The sequence below is a fragment of the Triticum dicoccoides genome, chromosome 3B, assembly GCF_002162155.2.
Source record: "Triticum dicoccoides isolate Atlit2015 ecotype Zavitan chromosome 3B, WEW_v2.0, whole genome shotgun sequence".
Lineage (NCBI taxonomy): Eukaryota > Viridiplantae > Streptophyta > Magnoliopsida > Poales > Poaceae > Triticum > Triticum dicoccoides.
The window spans coordinates 646,704,344-646,727,391 of record NC_041385.1 but is presented as its reverse complement, the minus strand read 5'-3'; positions in this window follow the sequence as shown (position 1 = coordinate 646,727,391).

Below are 23,048 nucleotides of genomic sequence, written 5' to 3'. Positions count from 1 at the left end.
ATCGTCACCAAAATCTCTTCTTCATATACCTGCTCTTTCAAGCCTGGCCAAGTAAATAGTCAGGGACAAGCCAGTGAGTACGTTTGAATGTACTCGCAAGCAACCCATGTTTTCGCTCAAGATACAACAATGTATGACATAGGTAAATTTTTGCAGAAAGCTAGTTTTGAGTGCAGTGACATGTTCAACAATTTGTAAGACATGCATTAGGAGAATTCAAGTAACCATGAGGACAGGTTACAGATATCAACATAAATAGAGTGGGCACCAACCCAACTCAATCATGTCAAGTCCTTTGACTTGACCCAAGTAGTTTTATCAACTCACACACACGGTTGTAAAACTCTGGACATAGTTTAAGCAGCACCGCCCAACTGTCCTTGACCGTGGACACGACTATTCGAATAGTTTTACACTCTGCAGAGGTTGCACACTTTACCCACAAGATCCGGGGAACTTCCGTGTCATCCACGACCCGCGATACCTCAAGTACCCGGGGTAAGCACCCGATCACTATCTTTCCCTAGACGACACTAACATGGAGTCCACTCGATTGGTAGTAACCACCGTGCCCAACATTTCACATCTTAAAATTGTGGAGCATCGCTCCCATATTCATCATATACTGGCACGGGGTACCAACGGTGTGTCCGGTGCCCCATAACAATGTTCTTGGCCACCCTACCTGGCACAAACCCGTCACGAGAGAGCGCTCCAACAACTCTCCTATCACTAGTAATGCGGGCTCCAAGCTAGTATCGGTCTAGGTAATCAATAATGCCCTTTCCCATATAAGGGTAGAGTGGTTGCGCATGTAAGGTTGGGACAGTCGACAAATCTTAAATCTAATCCGTTTTTGAAAACAACACACACACTTGCCTCGGTACACCACTTCGTCATCAAGTGGTTACCCATCTCATCATTTCCCTCGGGCATAAGTGTCACCCGATGGGGTTTTCGAAAAGTCTTTTGAAATTACTTTTTCTCCATCACCATGCATATTCCCGTCTCTTTTTGCGTAGCACTACTTTAGCATCCTATCTACTCCCACCGTCATAACCCTCATAAGAAGGTAGGGTTATGCACAATGCAAGTATCAACGAGGAAGTACGGTGGCAAACCATCAAAGTGGATACCACCTCATCATGATTGCGTTGCAACAACAATATGGTGCTATATGACATGCATAAAAAGGGTTTCATAGACATGGTCAAAGGGCTGCTTGCCTATTTTAACAAAGTCTTCGAGGTCTTCAAATATCTCTGGTCCAACTTCGGGCATTTTGTCTACTTCGTCAACTATCGTTGAAAACAACCATAATAAGCAACACGACAAGGCAAGAATAAAAGTGCTCTAAAAATGTGAGTTGGACTTTTCTAGGATACCCATGGTCATATGAGGAATGACCAAGGTGATTTCATTGGAAGTGGATTAATGGATATTTCTAAATATTTCAATATTATGCAATCAATAGATTTGATGGATCCACAAGTTGTACACAGAATGCCATTTTATAAAAATGAGTAAAAGTACCCATTAATTCAGGCATGATTTTAGAAACATTTAGAAATTGCTTTCACTAGATTGGGAGTTGAAATGAATATAATACGGATTTTTGAGGTGGACTTATGTGGATAAATGACCTTTTTAAAAGGTTCAGTGAAAACGAAGGACAACAAAAATGTCCACTGTGGCCTATTAAATAGAACTGGATTTATGGAGTCTCTGGAAATTTGAATCATCAAATTCGGAGTCCATTTGAATTGTTTGTGGATTTTACAAATTTACAGAAAAAGAAAAAGGGAAGGGAAAGGGTTACCCTTATCCAGCGCGCGGGGCGGGAGATAGAAGTGGGCCGGCCCAGCAGCACGGCCGCACGGGCGATAGCGGTGACGTCGAAGGCGGATTCAGCGAAGCCGTTTCCACTTAAACCCAGCGGGCCCGGGCACTGACGTGCTGAGATGCAGGGCCCGCCCACAGGCCGCCGCGGTCGTCTTCAACCTCGAGCGGCTGGCGCAGCCGACGACTCCGGCGATGATTGCCGGCGACCCCGACCACCTCCCACGGCGCTCGGCCCAGCGGCGTACTCAGGGAGACAAGACGCATCCATCCGCGGGTGGCACGGTCGCCGAGGAGTACAAGGTCGAGCAGGGTGTTGGTCGCGGCGGACGAGGCCGAAGGTGATGCCGGCATCAGCGCTACGGGGTATCGGAGCAGAGGAAGAAGAGGGGGAAGGTTCCTACGTGGCCTGGGGGTTTTCCTGTTGGAGAAAGGGGGGGGGAGGAGCTCTGGTTCATGGGAATTTTGGAGGAGGCCGGCGGCTCGGCTCCGGCCATAGAGGTGCAAGGAGGGCGTGGGGAAAGGAGTGAACCAGTCGAGGTGATGCACAGGAGGGAGAGGGAGCGAACCGAGGCCCTAGAGGGCTCGGGGGTGGCCTTTTATGGCGGGGCGATGGTGCACCATGAGCTCATGCGCCGGCGAGGCTGTTGCCGTCGCTGCAAGCCACGGGGGCCTGTATGGGCGTGTCTGGAGCGTTCGTAGAGATGTTCTACGGCCAGGGGAAAGGTATAGAAGGATCGTGAAAGTGCCAGGGCGTCGCCCGTGTGAGCTCGTCCATTGGAGCTCTCGGGCGGCCGGCGCGCGTGCGGAGGGGGGTAGCAGGAGGGACAAGGAGGAGGGGGACAGGGGTGTAGCATGCTGCGGACGTCGAGGAGCATCGGCTGGCATGAAGGGGAGAGCCGAGGTGGCCGGAGGTTCCTGGCAGGGGGTGGCTACAGTGCGGGAGCGCCCTGTAGCGCGCTCCAGAGCGCCCAAATGGTCGGCATGGCCATTTTCTATGCAATGTGGGCGCGACCAAAGATGTCTGGTAGCTCTAGGGGGAAGTAAAGAAGTAGGAGATGGCCTTGGATGCCCTGGGTGGCCAGTAGGGGAAGATAGAGGTAGAAGAAGAGGGAGAGAGGGGCTGTCCAGGGAGGTAAATGAGGTGGTCTCACCCCTCAATCATGGAGCTGAGATGCAGCCATTGTTACTGGAGGTAGAGGAGGACGTGGAGGGGCTGTGGTAAAAAGTGGAGGCCATGGAGAAGAGTGGAAGTGGTCAAAACAGGGGTTTTAGTAAAATGGCAGAAGGTGTTTGTTGCTGGTTTGGGCAATAAGATGAACTCCTCTTGTCATGAGGCTTGACATGGTCAAATGGAATGATATAATAATAGGTTCAACCAAGGTCAGATCGGAACTCAAGAGCAGCGGCCCACTTTTTGCCGCGCGGCTCAGTGATATAGAACCACTGTTGCTGCCACTCCTTGATGGAGTCATTGAAAGTACCCGTCGGCCATGTGACCTTGGGCATCCTGCTCACCATGGCACCTCCGCACTCGGCATGTTCACCATTCACCACTTTGGGCTTCACATTGAAGATCTTGAGCCAGAGCCCGAAGTGCGGCGTGATGCGGAGAAAGGCCTCGCACACGACGATAAACGTCGAAATGTTGAGGAAATAATTGGGGGATAGATCGTGAAAATCAATCCCGTAGTAGTACATGATGCCGCAAACAAAAGGGTGAAGGGGAAACCCAAGCCCGCAGACAAAATGGGGGAGGAAAACAACTCTCTCATGGGGCTCCAGAGTAGGGACAATCTGTCCCGCCGTTGGAATATGATGGCCAATTTTCTTGGCCAGATATCCAGCCGCCCGCAACTTTTTAATATCCTTCTCCTGGATGGAGGAGGCCATCCACTTGCCTCCTGCTCCGGATTTGGACATTTTTGGTGGACCTTTGTTGGAGGGGAAGATAAATACTTGGGCGATAGGGCTCAGGCGAAAGGAGAGGGGCGAGCAGAAGGAGAAGAAGGCATGGGTAGAACGGAGGAGACCTTTCCCCTTTATAGAGGCGATGAAACTTTATGCCTCCCCGCTTGCCTATTGGAACCTGGTCGTTCCCCACTCATCGTAATTGATGGTATGGTTGGGTTACCCACGCCCGTATTGAAGAGGATCTCGCATTAAGGGGACATGATCTCTGCTTTGACAAGACGTTCCAAAGGAACCGCCTCGTAATATGTGCGGAAGCAGGTGGTAGGAAACAGTTCGAATAAAAACCGGACCATGGCGTGATGTCACTTTTGAAAGAGTTGTCAGCGGATTAGATTCGTGGATTATTATTCTCTCTATGGTGGTATATGGAATTTATCTTGCAGAGCCGGACACAGTCCTTGTGTTTGGAACATATATTGAAGTATTCCAAGATGGAACCCGCCTCGCAATGCCGAAGACAATCTACACGCTGGACTCATCATCATTGAAGCCTGGTTCAGGGGCTACTGAGGGAGTCCTGTATAAGGGGGTATCCGGACTGCTGGACTATATGCTTTGGCCAGACTGTTGGACTATGAAGATACAAGATTGAAGACTTTGTCCCGTGTCCGGATGGGACTCTCCTTGGCATGGAAGGCAAGCTTGGCGATTCATATGTAGATCTCCTTCTCTGTAAACCGACCCTGTGTAACCCTAGCCCCCTCCAGTGTCTATATAAACCGGAGGGTTTAGTCCGTAGGACACAACAACAATCATACCATAGGCTAGCTTCTAGGGTTTAGTCTCTCTGATCTCGTGGTAGATCAACTCTTGTAATACTCATATCATCAAGATCAATCAAGCAGGAAGTAGGGTATTACCTCCATCGAAAGGGCCCGAACCTGGGTAAACATCGTGTCCCCAGCCTCCTGTTACCATTAGCCTTAGACGCACAGTTCGGGACCCCCTACCCGAGATCCACCGGTTTTGAAACCGACAAGGATCACTAAGGCACTAGTGGTACAAGGTGCTCTTTCCTGCTCTTTCGTGCTCTAAGGAAGTGTCTTTTTCTATCAGCGTGGGAACCCTTTGCATGGGTGCCCTGGGGGCTTATATAGGCATACCCCCAGGGGTAGAATGGTAATCTGGCCGGCTGCTGGGCCCGGCTGTCAGCGTCTCCGACCTCCGACTTCTCCGCCGACTACTAGGGCCCGCCGCCTGGTGGGCCCCGCCGACTGGTTGGTGGCTGCTCACTGTAGCCGCGCCGCAAATGACGAGGGCTTGGTCATCTCATCATGGCTATAGTCCCGCCGCCTAGCGGGAGGTCACTGTAGCCACACCTGGTCTCATCAGGTTAATGGCATGCTTGCCTCGGGGCAAGGGACGGCCGCCTGCTGGAGGCCGGCCCTCCCCAAGTCCGGCTGGCTGGGCATCCGCCGTCTTCTGCGGTGTCACCCCGCGGCCGGCAGGCCGTACCGACAGGTCATCATGGGGAACAAGACTCCGCCTGCTGGGAGTGACGTCAGGGGGGACATGGCACAGTGCCACCCCGTGCGGAGATCTCTGCCTGTACGGGGCACTGTAGCCATGCCATCCCGGGATTCGGGGCCGAGGGGCTCCACTGTAGCCACACTCTATCTTGTACTCTCGATGGGGGCCCAGATACTCTGAGGGCGCGAGGTGTCCGCTTACTTCATGCCACCCTCTCTAGAGGCCGGCTGGCTGGAGCTGGCCGCTCGTAGTCTATTGGCTGGTGGTTGGCCGCCCTCTGGTGGCCGGCCGTCGAGCTTGCCGGCCCCCAAAGTGCGGAGCTTTAGCTTGGGGCACAACAAGGCGAAGCTGGCCCAAAGTCTTGATAAATCTAGGGATCCGGGTGAGGCTACTCGTGGCCCATTACTCTGACAGTAGTCCCCGAAGCCGATGAGGCATTGTGGTCGCGGGGCCGCGAAGTCTCAGCGGCTTCCCCCCTCACCGAGCTCCAGGAAAATGTTTTGATCCACCTTGCATCGCGCCGGCCTCTTGAGGCCGGCTTTGACAAGGCGGGATTCGTTGGCCAATTTTGAACTCCAAGGCGGGAGAACAGGTGGCGTGCCTGCTAAGCCTCCCGGGGCTGCTGCCCGCCACGGACGCGCCACGCGGCGCACGCCAGCCCGGCCAGCCTGCCAACCCACGCCCCTGATGGGACGTGACAGCGGGCCTGGCCCGCCACTACCGTGCCTTGGCACCTGGGTAGATCCACTGTGCCAAGGGGGGCGGTTGCGATTCCCACGACCGCACGAGGCGTGGTGAATGCGCGCGGTAAATGGAGGGTCATGGGGTCGTGGGCGCAGTTAATCCCACGACCCATGCCCCGCCCCCTCGGCTTCATAGCCCACAGGCCATAAGTAGGTGGAGGGAGAGGTGCGGCGGTGCACGCGCGCCCGCTCCCACATTTTCTTCCTCCTCTCGCTCTCCCCGCCACTGTTGTTGTCGTTGTTCTGTGCTTGCTGTGGTGTTGCTGCCAACGCCACCGCCACGCCCTTGCTTCTCTCGCAACTCTGCCCGAAGCCATGGCGCGCGAGAAAGGCGGCGACTGGGACGGCTCGATGGTCATCGAAGACCACATCACCTTCCTCCATGACACGCGCCGGATGCCCAACGCGTCATTCGTCAAGGCACAGGTGCCGCCAGAGGCGGAGATCTCACTGGCACTGAGGGGGAATGAGCGGGTCGTCTTCCGCTTGCACTTCCTCAATGGCTTTGGCCTTCCGGTGAGCGGCTTCCTTCGCACATTCCTTGACTTCAACCACCTCCAACCTCATTACCTCACGCCCAACACCATGACTCTACTCTTCGCCTTCGTCATGGCGTGCGAGTGCTACATCGGCATCCTCCCCACACTCGAGCTATGGGGAGCATTCTTCTATGGGAAGCTTGGCACCTCTGCCAAGGAAACGGCAGCCAAGTGTGGCGGGTTCATCACCGTGCGCCGGCCGGCGAAACGGAACGCCTTCCCCATTGTCAAGCTGCCAAAGTCTGTAAAGATTTGGCAGCAATCTTACTTCTACGTCGAGAACGTCGATCCGGCTGTCGACTTCACCAACCTACCGGCCTACGAGGCCGGTCCTCCCATCGGGCTCCGGCCCAACTGGGGCTACAAGCCGAAACCGTGTCGCCGGATGTTGAGGCCGCCATCGGCCGACTCCGAGTGCTCCAGGAGTCGGAGGGCCTCGTGGGCGCCGATCTCCTCATCGCCTTCGTCGAGTGTCGAGTCCTCCCGCTCTAGGGCCGCCCTCATCCGATCTTCTAGATGAGCGGGGGCTGCGACCCGTGCCGGCTGTGCATGAAGGAGATGCCGACTGCCGAGGTCGCGCGGATGGTGAACGAGATCTCCGACCTCAAGGTGTCGGAGGGAAACTGGCGGTACGGGAAGCGGCCATATTCCCGCGACGACCCGCCGCCTGCCGTAAGTCCCTTGATTTATTCCTTTAGTTTTGTCTTTCAGTCTTGCTCTTGTCGTGATGCGACTCCCTTCTGGAATGCAGATTTAAATGTTCGAGGCGACGGCCGCCATCATGGAGCCGGGTGGCGACTACCTGCCGGCGAGGGCGGTGAGTGATGCGGACGACCCCGACTTGGGGGCGGCCGCCCTGGAGGACGACGCAACAGGCGGCAGCGATGGAGCAGGCGGCTCCGAGGAGGGTGGCGGCGTGGAGACATGGCCTGATGCTGACGACGAGGAAGACGAGCCACACCCCACCCGGAGCATCGCTAACACCGGCGCCGACCTCTCTTCTGGGCCACCCGCCCACGGCGGCAAGCGCAAGCGGAGGCAAGGCGCTGCCCTGTTTGGCAGCGCGCCGAAGAAGCCCAAGAACCCAGCCGCGGCGACTAGGCGGCAGGAAGCCGCAGCCAAGGCGACCAAGTACCAGAGGCAGCCGAAGGTGCCGGTTATGGTATCAGCATAAGTGTCTCTCTCACGTCTCCACTCTTCGCCGATCCGGCCCAAAAAGCTTTTTGGTCGTGTCTTCGCATCTCCGGGCCCCGCTCACCCTAGAGAAGTCGGGCGCCGCCTCGGTCATCAGGTCGGCGGCGACTTCCTCCACTAGTCGGCAGATCGACCCAGCCACCGACCTTCGGGAGGCGAGGGAGCGGAATGCCGGAGGCGCGTGATGAAGAGGCCGACTGTCTGGCGAAGGCGGAGGCGGACAAGGACACAACATCCACGGCGAGGAAGCTGGCGCAAGCGGAGGCTGAGGCCGCGGAGAGGGAGCGGCTCACGGAGGCCACACGCCGCCAGGAGCCGATGCTTGTGACGACTTTGAACACGGCGCCACCTCCGCCAGAGTTTGAGGCGACGACCGGAGGAGCCAACGACGAGCAGCCGGTCATGGAGAGGGAAGGCGGTGACGTGGCCATGCCGGACGTCATCGTGTCACCGCCGCCTCCGACAAGCAAGGCGCAGGCCGAGCAGCCGGCCGGGCCGCCAGTGCCACCAGCCGGGGACGTGGTGGTGACAGACCTAACTCCTCAGGTCCGCAGGCCCGTATGCCGCCCTCTTGAGAAGGCAGCCTCAGCGCCGCGACCGCTGGAGACCGGAGCTGCGAGCTCGTTGGTCCCCGACACCGAGGCGACCATCGCCGTGCCAACCGGCTGGGTACGCAGGGCCGGGACGGGCGCCCTGAACCAGGCAGCCCTCAACATCCAAGCCAAACTCCGAGCCGAAGCCGAAGCCCTCAAGCACTGCAACGAGGCGTTCCTGGATTCGCGGGCAGCCATCCGTGTAAGCCTCATGTTTCTCTTTATATTGATTTGCCTTCATCCTTCGTGGGGGCGCGCCAGCACACCCACTGGGTGTAGTCCCCAAGTTTCGGGCCGGCTGCTGAGCAGACGGTCCCGAACTTCATCTTGTCGGAGTTAAATGTTAATCTTGTCTGATATTCCCTTTTGCAGGACTACCACAACCTCCGCGCGGTCGCCTACAACTCCAAGCTCCAGGAGCTGGATACGCAGACCACCCACCTGTCCGAGAGCCGGAGTGAGCTTCTGTTTTCCTTTTTTCGCGGGGGCGCGCTGGCGCACCCGCGGGTTGTAGTCCCCGAGATTCGGGCCGACTACTGAGCAGTCGGGCCGGATCTCCCCGACAACTGCATCCCTCTTTGTTATATGGCTAATGCTCTTCCTTCTTTTTCTCTTTCCAGAAGCCAACGCCGCCTTGCAGCAGTAGCTGGGCGAAGCCAACACCGTCCTGCGGGGCAAGGAGGCGGAGTGCAGCATGCTGGCCGATGAGCAAGACCGGCTGGTCACTCAGCTTGTGGAGCAGGCGGAGGCCCTCAAGGCGTCCCAGCAGGAGGCGAAGACGAAAGAGAACGACCTCCTCACCGAGCTTGAGGTGGAGCACTCCGCCTGGGCCGACAAGGAAGCCCAGATGACAGCCTGCTTCAGCAGCATCGGGGACTTGGTCGATGGTGAGCTTTGTTTTCTTTGTTTCTTGTTTTGACCTGCCGGCCCTTGTCTAAGCCGACTGATTGTTTCCGACTTTGGCTTTTCTTTCCTTCTGTCCAAACAGACTTCTTCCCGGGCCACTCTATTGCCGCGATCCAGATGATCGAGGCCCAGCACAAGGAGCGGAGGGTGGAAGGTGCGTAGATCGCGTTGACGCTCCCCGGACTCTTGGCGAACAAATCCTCAGTATCTAGGCCCGTCTTCGGCCCGCCCATCAAATGATGCACCGTCTTCAGTGCGTCGGGGCCCAGGCGATCTCCACCCTCTGGCCAGGCTTGTCGGCTCCGCGCACCCCAAGTCGGACTGCCGACTGGCTGTAGGTGTGATTTCTACTACACAACTTTCTTCTTGTAGACGTTGTTGGGCCTGCAAGTGCACATGTTTGTAGGACAATAGCAAATTTCCCTCAAGTGGATGACCTAAGGTTTATCAATCCGTAGGAGGCATAGGATGAAGATGGTCTCTCTCAAGCAACCCTGCAACCAAATAACAAAGAGTCTCTTGTGTCCCCAACATACCCAATACAATGGTAAATTGTATAGGTGCACTAGTTCGGCGAAGAGATGGTGATACAAGTGCAATATGGATAGTAGATAAAGGTATTTGTAATCTGAAATAATAAAAACAGCAAGGTAACAAGTGGTAAAAGTGAGCGTAAACGGTATTGCAATGGTAGGAAACAAGGCCTAGGGTTCATACTTTCACTAGTGCAAGTTCTCTCAACAATAATAACATAGATAGATCATATAACAATCCCTCAACATGCAACAAAGAGTCACTCCAAAGACACTAATAGCGGAGAACAAACAAAGAGATAATGGTAGGGTACGGAACCACCTCAAAGTTATTCTTTCGGATCGATCTATTCAAGAGTTCGTACTAGAATAACACCTTAAGACACAAATCAACCAAAACCCTAATGTCACCTAGATACTCCATTGTCACCTCAAGTATCTGTGGGCATGATTATACGATATGCATCACACAATCTCAGATTCATCTATTCAACCAACACAAAGTACTTCAAAGAGTGCCCCAAAGTTTCTACCAGAGAGTCAAGAACGTGTGCTAACCCCTATGCATAGGTTCATGGGCGGAACCCGCAAGTTGGTCACCAAAACATACATCAAGAGGCACATGATATCCCATTGTCACCACAGATAAGCACGGCAAGACATACATCAAGTGTTCTCATAAAAGACTCAATTCGATAAGATAACTTCAAAGGGGAAACTCAATTCATCACAAGTGAGTATAGGGGGAGAAACATCATAAGATCCAACTACAATAGCAAAGCTCGGGATACATCAAGATCGTGCCATAGAGGGAACACGAGAGAGAGAGAGAGATCAAACACATAGCTAGTGGTACATACCCTCAGCCTCGAGGGTGAACTACTCCCTCCTTGTCATGGAGAGTGTCGGGATGATGAAGATGGTCACCGGTGAAGGATCCCCCTCCGACAGGGTGCCGGGAAGGGCTCCCGAGAGGTTTTTGGTGGCTACAGAGGCTTGCGGCGGCGGAACTCCCGATCTATCTTGATATTCGATGTTTTTAGGGTACGAGGGAATATATAGGCGAAAGAAGTCGGTCGGGGGGTGAGGGAGTCCTGGATTAGGGGGTGTCCGGATGGCCGGACAATGACTTTTGGCCGGACTCCCGGACTATGAAGATACAAGATTGAAGACTCTGTCCCGTGTCTGGATGGGACTTCCCTTGGCGTGGAAGGCAAGTTTGGCGATACGATATGAAGATCTCCTCCCATTGTAACCGACTCTGTGTAACCCTAGCCCTCTCCGGTGTCTATATAAACCGGAGAGGTTTAGTCCGTAGGACGAACAACAATCATACCATAGGCTAGCTTCTAGGGTTTAGCCTCTCTGATCTCGTGGTAGATCCACTCTTGTACTACCCATATCATCAATATTAATCAAGCAAGAGTAGGGTTTTACCTCCATCGAGAGGGCCTGAACCTGGGTAAAAACATCGTGTCCCTTGTCTCCTGTTACCATCCGCCTAGACGCACAGTTCATGACCCCCTACCCGAGATCCGCCGGTTTTGACACCGACATTGGTGCTTTCATTGAGAGTTCCTCTGTGTCGTCACCGTCAGGAAGGATGCCGCACCACGTCTTTAAAGACGGCGTTGTTGCTAAAGGAGCTTTGGCTGTCGGCCAAACTCTCCGGCTAGGCAGTTTTTTGATGATCGCCTGTTCGGCCGCCGCGCCGACGATGACCTCTCGGGCCATCGAAAGCAATCTTCACATCAGCTCGGAACTTGCTGAGCAGTTAGATCCAATGGAGCTCTCTTACCTGAACGAGCTCTTGGATCGCATTGCCGCCCTGGGAGTCGCTACATATTACGGCCAGATTGGGCTTAAACCCAATCAGAGAGAGATCGACTCTCCCCAGGTCACCCGCCATGTTGAAGTGGTGGAAAAACAATGCGGCGAATCTTCGCCCGTTCTAAGGACCAGATGTGTCTGAATTCCCGACCCCTCCAAGCCGGACAACCGCGGAGGGGAGGATGTTGCCCAAGCCCTGAACCTAAAGTCAGGCAGCAGGCCTGATTCATTGAATAATGTCCAAGAAAGCAAGCTTCCGAATTCGGAAATTTCTTGGCCCCTGAATCTTATATCTGGCGAGGTTCCGGAATTAAATCCACCCGCCCACCCAACTATAAGGGATCTATCCCAAATACGGCAAGAGCCCGGGGAAACAGTACACCACTATTGGGCCAGATTCCTCCTGGTTATGAACAGGATAAAGGACTGCCATGAGAAAGAAGCAATTTCATTCTTCTGTAACAACTGCACGGACATCGGAATCCTCAACGCCATAAGTTGCCGTGAAATTACACGCTTCGCCAACTTGACATCCATAGTATGAAAGTACTATGCGACAGAAAGCGTTCGGAAAACCGAAACTAAATTCTAGGACAATCCGGCCCTGAATACAATACGAATCCGAAACAAAAGGGCACATCATCGCCAGGCACCTGAGCCAAACAACAAAAAACAAAAACCCTCTATAGGGCATGGGACCGTACTGGAGGGATGGCTCAATGGACCCTGTAAACTTCATAATTCAGGGGAAGTCACACCAACTCACAACCTTAGAGCATGTTGGATACTCCGGCAGGTGGCCAAAAGTGGCGAGGAGCTTCTAACTCCAGAATCCGCAGAGCACCACCCCAGAAACGCCAGTACAGTGTCAACAGTCTTCGAGACCTTTGCATCAAACAATGCAAGGAAACGAACGCTCCGCAGCCTTACCGAAGTCTACCAAGTAGCAACAATAAACCCATGGAGTGACACAGCTATTACCTTTAAAGCCAGTGACGAACCCAAATTCCGGACAACCCGAGCACCAGCCGCATTGGTCCTCAGTCCGATAGTGGATGGCTTCCGACTTACAAAGGTACTCATGGACAGCGGCAGTGGACTTAACCTCATCTACGAGGAAACCCTGCAAAAAATGGAAATAGACTGGAGCCGCATTGAGCGAAGCAACACAACCTTTAGAGGAATAATACCAAGCCGGGAAGCATGCTGTTCAGGGAAAATCACACTGGCTGTGGTGTTCGGCACACCAGATAATTAGAGATCCGAGGAGGTCACATTTCAAGTGGCCCCGTTTAGCAGCGGATACCACACTCTGTTAGGGCGAGAAGCATTTACAATTTTTCAAGCCATACCCCATTATGGGTACATGAAGCTCAAAATGCCCGGACCCAACGGAATCATCACTCTTGCAAGTGATTCGGACACAGCGCTCCGCGCCGAAAACAAGACAGCCGCACTGGCCCTGGAGGCATTATCCGAAGCCCTAGCGGCCGAGGAACTAACTGCGTTGCGCTCCACGGTGGACAAGGACGATGTGATACTAGATAAGAGATCCAAGTCCACCTCTTTTAAACCAGCAGACGAAATAGTCAAATTCCAAGTCCATCCAATGGACCCCACAAAAACGGCCTCCATCGGGGCACAACTAAAACCTGATGTAGATGCCGCACTCAGATAATTCCTGCAAGAAAATTGGGACATTTTCGCCTGACACCCTTCAGACATGCTAGGAATCCCACGCAGGCTGGCCGAGCATAGCCTAAACATCCTAAAAGGGTTTAAGCCCGTTAAGCAGACTCTACGGCGTTTCTCCGAACCCAAGAGACAAGCCATGGGAGAGGAGCTAGCAAAACTGCTCGAAGCCGGATTCATCAGAGATATAAAACATCCGGGCTGGCTAGCAAACCTGGTGATGGTACCAAAGAAGGACAAATCCTGGCGCCTATGTGTCGATTTCAAAGACTGAAATAAGACCTGCCCAAAGGATCCCTTCTCCCTCCCCCGAATTGATCAAATCATCGACGCCACTTCAGGACACGACTCATTGTGTTTCCTCAATGCATACTCTGGCTACCACCAAATCAAGATGGCAGAGTCAGACCAAGCCGCAACAGCATTCATCACCCCATACGGCCCATTCTGCTTCAACACGATGCCCTTCGGGCTCAAAAACGTCGGCGCAACATATCAACGCATGATTCAGACATGTCTGGCTAACCAGGTCGGCAAAACAGTTGAAGCGTACGTAGATGACGTGGTCGTCAAAACCAAACATGTCGATACTCTAGTAGACGACTTGAGGCTCATGTTCGACAATCTCCGAACATATGACATTAAGCTCAACCCAGAAAAATGCGTTTTCGGCGCACCAGCCGGAAAGCTCTTGGGCTTCATCGTATCCAGTAGAGGAATTGAAGCAAAACCAGCCAAGATCCGAGCTCTGTCACAATTGGATACCACAAAAGACCTCAAACAAATACAAATATTGACAGGATGTGTGGCGGCTCTAAGCCGCTTTATCTCCCGCTTAGGAGAAAAGGCATTACCCCTTTATCGCCTCCTGCGGCGCACCGAACACTTCGAGTGGACGGATGCCGCCATGGTCGGACTCGAAGAAATCAAAGCCATACTGGCAACAAATCCGGTCCTAGCCGCGCCCAACATGGGTGAACCAATGCTATTATACATCGCGGCAACCCATCAAGTTGTAAGCGTGGTGCTCGTAGTCGAACGACAAACGAATGGACACAAGTTCCCTCTCCAAAAACCAGTTTACTACGTGTCCACTGTCCTAACTCCATGCAAGTCACGGTACCCGCATTATCAAAAGATAGCATACGCAGTGTTCATGGCATCCCGGAAGCTGCGACACTATTTTCAAGAGTGTTCAATAACAGTGGCATCCGAAGTACCTCTTAATGATATTATAAACAACCACGACGCAACGGGCCGGATTGCTAAATGGGCCATCGAGCTCCTCCCGTTCGACATAACTTACAAGCCAAGGCGGGCTATTAAGTCGTAGGTTTTGGCCGACTTCATCGCCGAATGGACTGCAGCCAAGCTCCCTAAAGAGTACGACGCATATTCCAACCAGATCATGCACTTCGACGGCTCCAAAATGTTGGCTGGCCTGGAGGCTGGCGTTGTTCTGACGTCCCCAACCGGAGATACAGTCCAATACGTACTTCAGATAATGTACACGGACTCCAACAACGTGGCCGAATACGAGGCCCTTCTACACGGTCTCAAAATGGCAATCTCCATGGGCATTCAGCGCCTAGAGGTCCATGGGGATTCAAACCTTGCGATATCCCAAATAAATGGAGACTTTGATGCCAAAGATCCAAAAATGGCAGCTTATCGCAACGCCATCTTAAAGATGTCAGCCCAGTTTGAGGGGCTCTAATTTCACCACATAGCCCGGGAGAATAACCAGGCAGCAGACGTGTTGGCACGCATCGAAGCAAAGCGCGATGCCGTCCCTCCCAACATCTTCCTAGAAAGGCTGTTCAAGCCATCCGTATCATGGGAGGGAGAGTTCAGAAACAATAGCCCGGACACAACCACACTGCCCATCACCGAACATTCTGACACAGTGGGTGTCTCCACCACCGAAACAACACCGTCAGCCCACATAATAATGGCAGTCATTGCCCCGTGGACAGAACCATTCCTAGCCTACCTAACTAGGCAGGAACTTCCTGAGGACCAAAATGAGGCCCGTTGCATAGTGCGGCGATCTAAAGCCTATAAAGTCCACGAGGGAGAGCTTTATAAGAAAAGCACAACCGGAGTCCTTCAAAGGTGTATCTCCGAAGAGGAAGGGCGAAACCTTCTGGCTGAAATTCATGCCGGACTCGGCGGGCAGCACGCCGCAGCCCGGGCCCTTGTAAGCAAGGCCTTTCGTATCGGATTTTATTGGTCGACGGCCCGGGCAGACGCTCAGGACTTAGTGCAGCGATGCGTCAGTTGCCAATTATCACTACAAGAAATATGTCAACTTGTGACCTTGACTATTGGTCACTGAAAGGTCACAAATTTCCATTTATGACCTTTTTGTGACCAAAAATAGAAGGTCAAAAGCTGGCGGTCGTAAACTGACTATAGCGACCTTCTCTGTGAGAAGGTCGTAGACGTTTATGACAAAAATATGTCTACTGTGGCGTTTTGGTCACTAGCAACCTCCCCAGGCCACGTAGGCATCCAGCATGGCAAGCTGATGTGTCACAAGATTCAGCCCGGTCCAATTCGGTTTTCTACATGGGCCGAGCCCATTAATTCAGCCTTTTAGGATTTTTTTCCTTGTTAATTCTGGTCGGCTTCATGGGCCAACCCAACGTTGTAGCCTTTTTTATTGTTGGCCCGTGGCCTTTTATTATTTATTGCTTTTCTATTTTCAGCCATTATATATTCAAGTTGGTCCCACTAGTCATATGGGTCCCACTTGTCATGATCATCTCTCAAATTGGTCCCACATATCAGAAATGTACAAACTTGACAGATTATTTTCATAAGTGGACCCATTGGTCAAGTTTCCATTTCACAAGTTTTGAGATCACATACATAATAAAAAAGAACACATAAATTTCATCAACTATACCACTAAATAAATCTATTACAATCTTTACAACACATATATGCTAACAATATGCTACTCTTCACTAAGTAGAACTTGACGGCTTCACACTTCACGGCTTCACACTTGCTTCACACTCACACTTGAGCATCTGTAAAAGAGGAACAACCACAATTTTAAATCTCAATTGCAGTATAGGCCATATGCAGAAGCAGTTCAAAGTTGAAACAACATCAATTAAACACACGCGCACAGAAACATAGGAGTCAAAATGCAGTATAGGACCAGGACAAGGAAACTCCTGTTATCAAATCAACACACAGCTTGTAGCAAAACAGCAACAGAATACATTATAACGAGAGCATCATGCTGGAAAGAAACAGCACAGAAACATGTGGATATCTCATGTGAGCATCATGCTATGGTTTTATTAAACAATGATACAGCAACAGAATACACTATCTTCAATGCAAATTATGGTACTTGTAGCAAAATAGTTTGAAACAACAACTACACAATACATTATAACGAGAGTAAGCTTGAATCAAACATTGACAGATTGCTGCTAGTGCATACTACTATGATTCACACTAGAGAAAATTTTCAGAAGAACAAATAATGAAAACTGTGCAAATGCTCAAGAACTGATACTTGCTGTACCAGGAATAGGTACTTGCATACTGAAGTTTTCAGAAGAACAAATAACTGAAGCGATTATTCATGAACATGCGTATTAAAGGAACAAGAACAGAAAATTTTCAGTAGCACTTGTCATTGGAATTCAAAAGCATTTATCACATAAATTCAGAACTGGAGGTAAGTGATGAGGCAGCAACGGAATAATGACCTCCTGCCAGCTCTCAAGTGGAAGATGATCCATAGACAAGCAAAGTGCCAAGATTCTGGAAGAACAAAAAAAATCAGTATAATTAATTAGATTATGCTGCTAAGTGCCAAGTCTTAAGGAGGCCACCACACGGGAGCAGTCCTGAGAAAGAACAAAAAAATTATCAGTAACATGGTTTGGTTTACTATGCCAACCAAGTATCTCATATAACTGAGTATACTTCTATGGAAATTAAGCTCTTGTTTGACAAGTCCCAGCATCTGCTATGCTAGAAAATCAAGGAATTTGTGCAAACGCCACATAGCGCTGTTGCAACTTCTTACTACCATATTTAAAATCCAATGAGTTATTAATCAAAACAAAACCATTTCATCAAAGAAAAGTGGAAACATTAATTAAAGTAGCCTGTGTGGTTATTATACAAATTACAGTCACCTACTTCATTAAGGAAATTACCGTTCTGCTCTGAATAGTATGCGCTTTAGAATTCCTATTTCCAAATATCTCTGTCAGCGTACTAATCACCCATTAGTGCAATAGGTACTCGTTGGTCCAGATTTTGCCTTGGATTAAAGGTGATATAAGGAGGAAACATTGCGCAGGCACATGACAGTAGATGACTTAATTAGGTAGTACTAAAACGACTTGCAACACACAACAAGATTTGCATGAACAGGTAAAACCTAGCAAGTACTTGTACTGGGATGCTGTCCATCCAACAGAGACAACAGGATAGCAGTACACAAAAACATAACCATGTATTCAGGCTAAGCAAATCTTGACAGCAAACAATAGCCATGGTGATATGGGATGCATCAATACTTAAGGGATTAAATCATCATATTATTAGCTAGGGAACCATCAATATCATAGAGAGCACATATATGAGCCGAAAGCTAATTAAACGAAAGTAATGCCCAGCTAGACCAAAAGCTGGATTAGTCGAAAGCACATATATGAGCCGTGCCGTCGAGTCCCGCAGCCACCAACTCGCGCCGCTCGCCGCCGCGGTCACCACCTTCTTCGTCGACGCGGCGGTGCTGCCAGACCTGCAAAAAACAGAGGAGGCGTCTGGAATCAGGCGACGGAATCAGGCGAATGGACATCAGACTTGCCAACTAATTAACTATAACATGCTACAAAAACATTTCATTAACAAATTTGATTCAGGAACTAGCTTATTGAGTATGACAAAAATGCTTAGAATAAAAATCATTTCAAGAAATGCCGCAGTAGCTAAAAAAATGCTGGAAAATAAAAATAACGTATTTAAAAATGAGGCTATAGCTGGGCGCATTGGACCGGAGCATATTGATGTCATCCAGTCAAAAAGACCAGACACAGGCTAGCCATCGCTAGCAACTACGTAGTACTAGCAAATGGTACATGCTTCACATGTGAGAATGTACACAATTTGATAACTAATCAAGCTACACACGAATATAAGCCCATGATTATGCTTACTGATCCAGACATGAAAAGCTATTCAAGTTTTCGCTCCAGGAATGCTTCTGCTCTGAATTTTTTTCAAGGGAGAGCTGCTATTACGTCAGTAGTACTGAAGAAATAGCAGGTTTGTAGTGTCTGTACTAGACCAGAAAGAGGAACAATGGCTGGTAGAGCACCCAATCAAATTTGGACTTGAGATTGTCAGTTTTCAATAAGACCACTCTTGTTAGTTTTCAGGAACATGAGACCACTAGCAGCAGCTAGCAAGTGCAAGTGATTAGCAGCAGCTTGCAGGCATTCTGTCGAACAGAAGCTTGACATAACACAAAGAACAGGGCTCGATGGCCGGACATGGACAGAAAGAGCACTGGAGAAAACAAAGGAGGGGAAGGTAGTGGCTCACCTACGTCCGCAGAGTCGGACTGAGCGGCCCTGAGTAGCACAAGGAAGAATCGAGAGGAGGGAGCTCGGGGACCAGCAGAGGCACGTCCATCTTGTCCCCCCGAGTTCTAGCGACGATTGATCTTGGTGAGGCCAGGATCTAGACCCCTCCTACTTGGCTGTGCACCTACTTGGCTGTGCACCTGCGCGCATGCATTAGGGAGGGGAGGAAGGAAACCGCATCAGCAAAATCAAACCAAGCAACAGAGAGAGACTAGGAGGAGGAGAGAGAGGCGGACCTTGCATGGCGTCGAGCACGGTGAGGGAGGTGGCGAGCAGCGTGAGGAGGCGGCGGCTGTGCTCCCCGTCCTCGGCCTGGTAGAACACACTCACGATCTTCCCCGGATCCGTCCCCGCGGTGGAGTCCATGGTGGCAACGCGTGCTGGGCCTGGGCGTTGGGTCGATGGGGTCGAGACGTGCGGGCATGGAGGGAGGAGGATTCGTCAGGGGACCGAGCCCTTCCCCGCCATCATCTCCGGCCGCCGTGGGGTGCGGGGTCGGGGCCCGCACGGTGGTGGCACCCTGATCCGGCGATGCAGGAGGCCATGGTGGCGGGTGATGCGGGCGATGCAGAGGGACAAAGCAGGGGCGCGGCACCGCACTCAGGAGATTGGGTTGGGGATTGGGTTTGGGCGGCGACGGATAGATCTGGATCGGGGAGAGGGGGAGAGACAGGCGGCGGCGGGAGAGGGGGAGAGGGGGATTGGGTTGCTGTTAGGGTTTGGGTTGGGTCGCTATGACCTGAGAGGTGAATGATAGACGTTGGATCCTTCGGATGCGGACGGTTCAGATCGACTATAGTGGGGTGATCCGTGAGAAGAGCCCTGATTGGTTCAGAAATTTTGTGATTTAAAATAGTTTGTTAGTACTAAAACTAGGGGAATTTTGTGAAGCAACTATCAAAATATTTGCAAAATGCCACAACCAAAATTTTCACTCAAGTTAGACCCCATTTTATGGATGATCACAGATTTCCATGCATTTTTTATCTTTCTATATATTTTTAATCATTTTTCTTGTGGCAAAAATGGTTTTTTTGTGAAGAACCTACCAAATAATTGTTGCAAAATTGGAACAAATCATTTTTATAAAATACTAGGCCATATTTAATGCACAATTGACCAAATGGCTGGGTGTAAAAAGTTTTGATCCACCTTTCGTAAAAAAGACAAATTTCCGCCAATTCAGTTGGAAGCGCGTCAAATTTGAACTGTAGCTGCCTTGTAGTTTGCTATTTATTTTTTCCAATAATCATTTCTAGGTACAGAAGTATCTATTTAATCAGAGAAACACCAAAAAAATTCCAAGATTCAACCACTAGCTAGGAACGGTCATTCCCGCCGTTTTGACCGCATTTGGAAACGGGCATAAAAAATTCAAAAAAAATCAAAAAATTGGGAAACCTTCGCATTGTGTCATTATATGTGGCCAAGTTCCCATAAAAAATAACAAACTTGTAATACGGCGATTATTTTAAAAAAGTGTTCTCAGAAACGAGCTATCACGTGTGGAGATCAATGGCTTCCAAGCCAAATGATCAATCTTATGGTCACATTCATCGCATAGTTTGTTCAAATGATCTAATATTGTGCACAAGGGTGCATCTTGGAATTCCAAACAATGTTGCCAAAGGGAGTTTTCATTTTCTTTGCACGGAAAATTCATTTTCCATTTTTCGAGTGCCCGAAATGAGGTTTTTTGTGAAGGACCCACCATATATTTGTTGCAAAATTGTACCAAATCATTTTTATAAAATACTAGACCATATTTAATGCACAATTGAAAAAATGGTTGGGTGCCAAAAGTTTTGATCCACCTCTGGTGAAAAAGACGAATTCCCGCCGATTCAATTGGAAGCGGGTCAAATTTGAACTACAGCTGCCTCATAGTTTGCTATTTATTTTTTACAAAAATCATTTCTAGGTACATAAGTATCTATTTAATCAGAGAAACATCAAAAGTTTTCCAAGATTCAACCACTAGCTAGGAACGGTCAAGCCCGCCGTTTTGACCGCATTTTGAAACGGGCATAAAAAATTCAAAAAAATCAAAAAATTGGAAAACCTTTGCATTGTGTCATTATGTGTGACCAAGTTTCCAGGAAAAATAATAAACTTGTAATACGGTAATTATTTTAAAGAAGTGTTCTCAGAAATGAGCTATCAAGTGTGAAGATTCATGGCTTTCAAGCCAAATGATCAATCTTATGGCCACATTCATGGCATAGTTTGTTCAAATGATCTCATATTGTGCACAAGGGTGCATATTGGAATGGAAAACAATGTTTCCTAAGGAAGTTTTCATTTTCTTTGGACGAAAAAATCATTTTCCATTTTCTGAGTGCCTGAAATGAGTTTTTTTTGTGAAGGACCTACCATATATTTGTTGCAAAATTGGACCTAATCAATTTTATAAAATACTAGGCCATATTTAATGCACAATTGACAAAATGGTTGGGTGTCAAAATTTTTGATCCACCTCTGGTGAAAAAGACAAATTCCCGTTGATTCAGGTGGAAGAGGGTCAAATTTGAACTGCAGCTGCCTCATAGTTTGCTCTTTATTTTTTCCAAAAATCATTTCTAGGTAAATAAGTATCTATTTAATTAGAAATACATGGTTTGATGGCGATACATCGAGGTTTGGACGGTGGCCGAGGGCCCCAACTCTAGAGCGCGTAAGCTCGCATGCCCGCCGCATGGTCACCGCGTGACCGTGGCGTTGCCATGTGTTACGTGCGGCCTAGGCATGTCTAGTGGGTTGGGCACTCCCCAGGTAGGTGCTAGGAAGAAAATCACAACATAAGATTCTCACGAGGAGACCGATCGATGCTCCAACATGAATAAGCAGCCAAGTGTTTGATTTGCGGTACGGGAAATGCACATGGCCAATGTGTGTGAGTTTTGGCCGAGGATGATCATCTACTAAGGAGAATGTATTCACAAATTTTCACCTCAAAAGGAGGATCCTAGGTGGTACTTGCTTTGCAAAGTACCACACTGGACAAAAATATGAATGTTGAAGCTGGGCTCAAAATAATGAATGGATTGAGCTGAAATTTGGTGGAGGATGGTTATTTGGGCATAGGAAAGCATTGTAGAAAATTGATATCATTTTGACATGTCATAGTAGTACTTCCTTCACAATGCTCTTCTATGGACAAAAACTTGGGAAAACTAGTGAGAGAGATTGGATGAATGAAATAAGCTAAAAATTGGTGTAGGTAAGTTACATAGGTATGGTCATGCGCTGGTAAATTGTCAGATAATTTGGGTAAGCCTAGCTAGTACTTACTTCACAAAGCTTCTCTCGAGGTAGAAACTTTGGAAATTTCCTGAGAAAGATTTACTAGGAAAATTGAGCTGAATATTATCATGTGGCAATGATTTGGGTATGGAAGAGTGTCCAAAAAGTTTGAGGGTAATAGGAGGGGTCTATATAACACTTGCTTTGCAATGTGCCAATTTGGCCATAAAATATAAATTGAACCTGGGCTCACATAGATGATTTGACTGAGCTACAATTTGGAGGAGGGTGATAATTTGGGCATATGAAGGAACTGTATAAATTTCATGTCATTTAGAGATATAAAAAAGGTACTTCCTTCACAATGCTTCTAGGTGGACAAAAACTTTGGAAATTTGCCGAGGAAGATTTGCTAGGCAAATGGAGTTGAATTTTGTCATGCGGTAATGATTTGGATAGGAAAGAGTGCCCAAAAAATTCTAAGGGCAATCAAGAATATAAAAATAGCACTTCCTTCATAAAGTGTAGTTGTGAACAGAATAGGAAAATGAATATTGTTGAATTAGTTTTGAACTAGGCAAGGAAGGATTTTTACATATTTGATGAAGATATGCCCCAAAGAATTTATGAGATTTTTTTGGGAATTTTGGGAATGATAGAAATATAGGTTGCTTCACAACCTAGGGCAAAAACTGCCACATGGACATGAATATAGGCAAAACTGATGAGATGGCGCCTAGTCATCACAACCCACCACAATCTACAAGGCTATGACCATCTATATTGGTCATTAACAACTAGAAATAAGGAAACGGACTAGCACTGTTTACTTTGTGACCATTTCGTGTAAGGAAATTACGACCTT